Source organism: Aegilops tauschii, chromosome 3, assembly GCF_002575655.3.
Source record: "Aegilops tauschii subsp. strangulata cultivar AL8/78 chromosome 3, Aet v6.0, whole genome shotgun sequence".
NCBI lineage: Eukaryota > Viridiplantae > Streptophyta > Magnoliopsida > Poales > Poaceae > Aegilops > Aegilops tauschii.
Window position 1 is genome coordinate 328014708 of NC_053037.3, and position 7916 is coordinate 328022623.

Below are 7916 nucleotides of genomic sequence, written 5' to 3' on the forward strand. Positions count from 1 at the left end.
GCGGATCGCCTCGCGCGCCATGGAATCCAGCACGACCCTGACTGCTCCCTCTGCTCTCAGGAACCGAAGAGCCTGCACCAGCTCCTTGTGGGTTGCGCCTTCTCTAAGATCACCTGGCACGAGATTCTTTCCTGGTGCCGAGCGACGATCACTCCACCCGACGAATCGGCCACCTTCTTCACCTGGTGGTCTGAATCCATCGACAGCTCCCCTGCAGGTCTGCGCAAGGGCATCGGCACCATCATCATCCTCACGGCATGGCATCTTTGGAAGCAACACAATGCTTGTGTCTTCGACGGTGCACAACCCTCCAACACGGTGCTTTTCCGCGACATCAAGCGAGAGGCCCGTCTATGGGCGCAAGCGGGTGCCACCGGCCTGGCCAATATACTCCCTGTAACATGAACCCTTTGTATTGAGGCTGAGCACCCTCTCCCTATGCTCTCTGCTTCCTTACCCACGCCATCTTGTGTACGCGGTTAAGCGGCAACCTTTGTTCTCTATACTCTCTATCAATGAAACAATACGCATGAAGGAAATATGCCCTAGAGGCAATAATAAAGCTGTTATTTATATTTCCTTATATCATGATAAATGTTTATTATTCATGATAGAATTGTATTAACCGAAAACTTAGTACATGTGTGAATACATAGACAAACAGATTGTCCCTAGTATGCCTCTACTCGACTAGCTCGTTAATCAAAGATGGTTAAAGTTTCCCCATAGACACGTGTTGTCATTTGATCAACGGGATCACATCATTGGAGAATGATGTGATGGACAAGACCCATCCGTTAGCTTAGCATAATGATCGTTTAGTTTTATTGCTATTGCTTTCTTCATGACTTATACATGTTCCTCTGACTATGAGATTATGCAACTCCCGAATACCGGAGGAACACCTTGTGTGCTATCAAACGTCACAACGTAACAACAAAGTAGAGGACGTCTAACTTATTTTTCTAGGGCATGTTGTGGTGTGATATGGTCAAGACGTGATGATATATAAATTGTTGTATGAGATGATCATGTTTTGTAAAAGTTATCGGCAACTGGCATGAGCCTTATGGTTGTCACTTTATTGTATGAAATGCAATCGCCATGTAATTGCTTTACTTTATCACTAAGTGGTAGCGATAGTCGTAGAAGCAATAGTTGGCGAGACGACAACGATGCTTCGGTGGAGATCAAGGTGTCAAGCCGATGACGATGGAGATCATGAAGGTGCTTTGGAGATGATGATCAAAGGCACAAGATGATGATGGCCATATTATGTCACATATTTTGATTGCATGTAATGCATATTATTTTGCTTAGTACGGCGGTAGCATTATAAGATGATCCCTCACTAAATTTCAAGGTATAAGTGTTCTCCCTGAGTATGCATCGTTGCTACAGTTCGTCGTGCCGAGACACCACGTGATGATCGGGTGTGATAAGCTCTACGTTCTAAAAAACATACAACAGGTGCAAGCCAGTTTTGCACACGCAGAATACTCGGGTTAAACTTGACGAGCCTACCACATGCAGATATGGCCTCGAAACACTGAGACCGAAAGGTCGAACGTGAATCATATAGTAGATATGATCAACATAGTGATGTTCACCATTGAATGGTACTCCATCTCACGTGATGATCGGACATGGTTTAGTTGATATGGATCACATGATCATTTAGATGACTAGAGGGATGTCTATCTAAGTGGGAGTTCTTAAGTAATATGATTAATTGAACTTTAATTTATCATGAACTTAGTACCTGATAGTATTTTGCATGTCCATGTTGTTGTAGATCAATGGCTCGTGCTACCGTTCCTTTGAATTTTAATGCGTTCCTAGAGAAAGCTAAGTTGAAAGATGATGGTAGCAATTACACGGACTGGGTCCGTAACTTGAGGATTATCCTCATTGCTGCATAGAAGAATTACGTCTTGGAAGCACCGCTAGGTGTACCACCCGCGCCAGCAACTGCAGACATTGTGAATGCCTGGCAGTCGCGTGTTGATGACTACTTGATAGTTCAGTGTGCCATGCTTTATGGCTTAGAACCGGGACTTCAACGACGTTTTGAACGTCATGGAGCATATGAGATGTTCCCGGTGTTGAAGTTAATATTTCAAGCAAATGCCCGAACTGAGAAATATGAAGTCTTCAATAAGTTCTATAGCTGCAAGATGGAGGAGAATAGTTCTGTCAGTGAACATATACTCAAAATGTCTGGGTACCACAACCACTTGACTCAACTGGGAGTTAATCTTCCTGATGATAGTTTCATTGAGAGAGTTCTTCAATCACTGCCACCAAGCTACAAAAGCATCATGATGAACTATAATATGCAAGGGATGGATAAGACAATTCTCGAGCTCTTCGCAATGCTAAAGGCTGCGGAGGTAGAAATCAAGAAGGAGCATCAAGTGTTGATGGTTAACAAGACCACTAGTTTCAAGAAAAAGGGCAAAGGGAAGAAGGGTAACTTCAAGAAGAACGGCAAGCAAGTTGCTGCTCAAGTGAAGAAGCCCAACTCTGGACCTAAGCCTGAGACTGAGTGCTTCTACTGCAAAGGGATTGGTCACTGGAAGCGGAACTACCCCAAGTATTTGGCGGATAAGAAGGATGGCAAAATGAAAGGTATATTTGATATACATATTATTGATGTGTACCTTACTAATGCTCGTAGTAGCACCTGCGTATTTGATATTGGTTCTGTTGCTCATATTTGCAACTCTAAACACGGGCTACGGATTAAACAAAGATTGGCTAAGGACGAGGTGACGATGTGCGTGTGAAATGGTTCCAAAGTCGATGTGATCGCCGTCGGCACGCTACCTCTACATCTACCTTCGGGATTAGTTTAGACCCGAATAATTGTTATTTGGTGCCAGCGTTAAGCATGAACATTATATCTGGATCTTGTTTGATGCAAGACGGTTATTCATTTAAATTGGAGAATAATGGTTGTTCTATTTATACGAGTAATATCTTTCATGGTCATGCACCCATGATGAGTGGTCTATTTTTGTTGAATCTCGAGTGATACACATATTCATAATATTGAAGCCAAAAGATGCAAGGTTAATAATGATAGTGCAACTTATTTGTGGCACTGTCGTTTAGGTCATATTGGTGTAAAGCGCATGAAGAAACTCCATGCTGATGGGCTTTTGGAATCACTTGATTATGAATCACTTGATGCTTGCGAACCATGCCTCATGGGCAAGATGACTAAAACTCCGTTCTCCGGAACAATGGAGCGAGCAACAGATTTGTTGGAAATAATACATACTGATGTATGCGGTCCGATGAGTGTTGAGGCTCGCGGCGAGTATCGTTATTTTCTGACCTTCACAGATGATTTGAGCAGATATGGGTATATCTACTTGATAAAAAATAAGTCTGAAACATTTGAAAAGTTCAAAGAATTTCAGAGTGAAGTGGAAAATCATCGTAACAAGAAAATAAAGTTTCTACAATCTGATCGTGGAGGTGAATATTTGAGTTATGAGTTTGGTCTTCATTTGAAACAATGTGGAATAGTTTCGCAACTCATGCCACCTGGAACACCACACCGTAATGGTGTGTCCGAACGTCGTAACCGTACTTTATTAGATATGGTGCGATCTATGATGTCTCTTACTGATTTAACGCTATCATTTCGGGGTTATGCTTTAGAGACGGCTGCATTCACGTTAACTAGGGCACCATCTAAATCCATTGAGACGACACCATATGAACTGTGGTTTGGCAAGAAACCTAAGCTGTCATTTCTTAAAGTTTGGGGCTGTGATGCTTATGTGAAAAAGCTTCAACCTGATAAGCTCGAACCCAAATCGGAGAAATGTGTCTTCATAGGATACCCAAAGGGGACTGTTGGGTACACCTTCTATCACAGATCCGAAGGCAAGATATTCGTTGCTAAGAATGGATCCTTTCTAGAGAAGGAGTTTTTCTCGAAAGAAGTGAGTGGGAGGAAAGTAGAACTTGATGAGGTAATTGTACCTTCTCCCGAATAGGAAAGTAGTACATCACATAAATCAGTTCCAGTGATTCCTACACCAATCAGTGAGGAAGCTAATGATGATGATCATGAAACTTCAGATCAAGTTACTACCGAACCTCATAGGTCAACCAGAGTAAGGTCTGCACCAGAGTGGTACGGTAATCCTGTTCTGGAGGTCATGTTACTTGACCATGACGAACCTACAAACTATGAGGAAGCGATGATGAGCCCAGATTCCGCGAAATGGCTTGAGGCCATCAAATCTAAGATGGGATCCACGTATGAGAACAAAGTGTGGACTTTGATTGACTTGCCCGATGATCGGGAAGCAATAGAGAATAAATGGATCTTCAAGAAGAAGACTGACGCTGACGGTAATGTTACTGTCTACAAAGCTCGACTTGTTGCGAAAGGTTTTCGACAAGTTCAAGGAGTTGACTACGATGAGACCTTCTCACCCGTAGCGATGCTTAAGTCTGTCCGAATCATGTTAGCAACTGCCGCATTTTATGATTATGAAATCTGGCAAATGGATGTCAAAACTGCATTCCTTAATGGATATCTTAAAGAAGAGTTGTATATGATGCAACCAGAAGGTTTTGTCGATCCAAAAGGTGCTAACAAACTTTGCAAGCTCCAGCGATCCATTTATGGACTGGTGCAAGCCTCTTGGAGTTGGAATATACGCTTTGATAGTGTGATCAAAGCATATGGTTTCATACAGACTTTTGGAGAAGCCTGTATTTACAAGAAAATGAGTGGGAGCTCTATAGCATTTCTAATATTATATGTGGATGACATATTATTAATTGGAAGTAATACAGAATTTCTGGATAGCATAAAAGGATACTTGAATAAGAATTATTCAATGAAAGACCTCGGTGAAGCTGCTTATATATTGGGCATCAAGATCTATAGAGATAGATCAAGACGCTTAATTGGACTTTCACAAAGCACATACCTTGATAAAGTTTCAAAGAAGTTCAAAATGGATCAGTCAATGAAAGGGTTCTTGCCTGTGTTACAAGGTGTGAAGTTGAGTCAGACTCAATGCCCGACCACTACAGAAGATAGAGAGAAAATGAAAGTCATTCCCTATGCCTCAGCCATAGGTTCTGTCATGTATGCAATGTTGTGTACCAGACCTGATGTGTGCCTTGCTATAAGTTTGGCAGGGAGGTACCAAAGTAATCCAGGAGTGGATCACTGGACAACGGTCAAGAACATCCTGAAATACCTGAAAAGGGCTAAGGATATGTTTCTCGTTTATGGAGGTGACAAAGAGCTCGTCGTAAATGGTTACATCGATGCAAGCTTTTACACTAATCCGGATGACTCTAAGTCACAAACCGGATACGTATATATACTCAATGGTAGAGCTGTCAGTTGGTGCAGTTCTAAGCAGAGCGTCGTGGCGGGATCTACGTGTGAAGCGGGGTACATAGCTGCTTCGGAAGCAGCAAATGAAGGAGTCTGGATGAAGGAGTTCATATCCGATCTAGGTGTAATACCTAGTGCATCGGATCCAATGAAAATCTTTTGTGACAATACTGGAGCAATTGCCTTGACGAAGGAATCCAGATTTCACAAGAGAACCAAACACATCAAGAGACGCTTCAATTCCATCCGCGATCAAGTCAAGGAGGGAGACATAGAGATTTGCAAGATACATACGGATCTGAATGTTGCAGACCCATTGACTAAGCCCCTCTCATGAGCAAAACATGATCAGCACCAAGACTCCATGGGTGTTAGAATCATTACAATGTAATCTAGATTATTGACTCTAGTGCAAGTGGGAGACTGAAGGAAATATGCCCTAGAGGCAATAATAAAGTTGTATTTATATTTCCTTATATCATGATAAATATTTATTATTCATTCTAGAATTGTATTAACCGGAAACTTAGTACATGTGTGAATACATAGACAAACAGAGTGTCCCTAGTATGCCTCTACTTGACTAGCTCGTTAATCAAAGATGGTTAAAATTTCCTGACCATAGACATGTATTGTCATTTGATCAACGGGATCACATCAATGGAGAATGATGTGATGGACAAGACCCATCTGTTAGCTTAGCATAATGATCATTTAGTTTTATTGCTATTGCTTTCTTCATGACTTATACATGTTCTTCTGGCTATGAGATTATGCAATTCCCGAATACCGGAGGAGTGCCTTGTGTGCTATCAAATGTCACAACGTAACTGGGTGATTATAAAGATGCTCTACAGGTGTCTCCGAAGGTGTTTGTTGAGTTGGCATAGATCGAGATTAGGATTTATCACTCCAAGTATCGGAGAGGTATCTCTGGGCCCTCCCGGTAATGCACATCACTATAAGCCTTGCAAGCAGTGTGACTAATGAGTTAGTTACGGGATGATTCATTACGGAACGAGTAAAGAGACTTGCCGGTAACGAGATTGAACTAGGTATGATAATACCGACGATCGAATCTCGGGCAAGTAACATACCGATGGCAAAGGGAACAACATATGTTGTTATGCGGTTTGACCGATAAAGATCTTCGTAGAATATGTAGGAACCAATATGAGCATCCAGGTTCCGCTATTGGTTATTGACCGGAGATGTGTCTCGGTCATGTCTACATAGTTCTCGAATCCGTAGGGTCCGCATGCTTAACGTTCGATGATGATTTGTATTATGAGTTATGTGATTTGATGACCGAAGTTTGTTCGGAGTCCCGGATGAGATCACAGACATGACGAGGAGTCTTGAAATGGTCGAGAAGTAAAGATTCATATACTGGAAGGTTATATTCGGACACCGGAATGGTTCCGAAGTGTTACGGGTGTTTTGCGGAGTACCGGCAGGTTACGGAACCCGCCAGGGAAGTAGTGGGACTTAATGGGCTTTTGTGGAAAGGAGAGAAGGGCCTCAAGGGGTGGCCGCGCCCTCCCCCCATGGCTGGTCCGAATTGGACTGGGAGGGGGCGGCACCCCCCTCTTTCCTTCTCCCCTCTTCCTCCTTCCCTCTCTCCCCCTTGTTGGAATAGGAAAGGGGGGGGGGGCGAATCCTACTTGGACCGAGAGTCCAAGTAGGACTCCCCCCTTGGTGCGCCCCCTCTAGGGCCGGCCTCCTCCTTCCCCCTCCTTTATATACGTGAGAGGGGGCACCCCAAAGACACACCAAGTCTTCTCTTAGCCGTGTGCGGTGGCCCCCTCCACAGTTACACACCTCGGTCATATCGTCGTAGTGCTTAGGCGAAGCCCTGCGCCGGTAACTTCATCATCACCGTCGCCGCGCCGTCGTGTTGACGAAACTCTCCCACGTCCTCAACTGGATCAAGAGCTCGAGGGACGTCATCGTGCTGAACGTGTGCTGAACGCGGAGGTGCCGTACGTTCGGTACTTGGATCAGTTGGATCGTGAAGACGTTCGACTACATCAACCGCGTTACTAAACGCTTCCGCTTTCGGTCTACGAGGGTTCGTGGACACACTCTCCCCGCTCGTTGCTATGCTTCTCCTAGATAGATCTTGCGTGATCATAGGATTTTTTTTTTGAAATACTACGTTCCCCAACAACGCAATCGTTGCGTATTCGCGAAAAAAAGAAGCTTCGACCAAATATATGCTTTGATTAAGTGGGCCGGCCAAATAAGTGCACCTTTCGCCAAATGCATGCCTAGCAAACCTTTCACCGAAATGCAATGCTAATTACTCCCCCCATTTCTAAATACTTTATCCGTTCCTAAATATAAGTCTTTTTAGATCCCAATATGAACTACATACGGAGCAAAATAAGTGAATATATACATCCGTATGTAGTCTATATTGAAATCTCTAAAAAGACTTATATTTGGAAACAGAGAGAGTATTTGTCTTTTTAAGATTTCAAATGGACTATCACATGCGGATGTATATAGACATATTTTAGAGTATAGATTCACT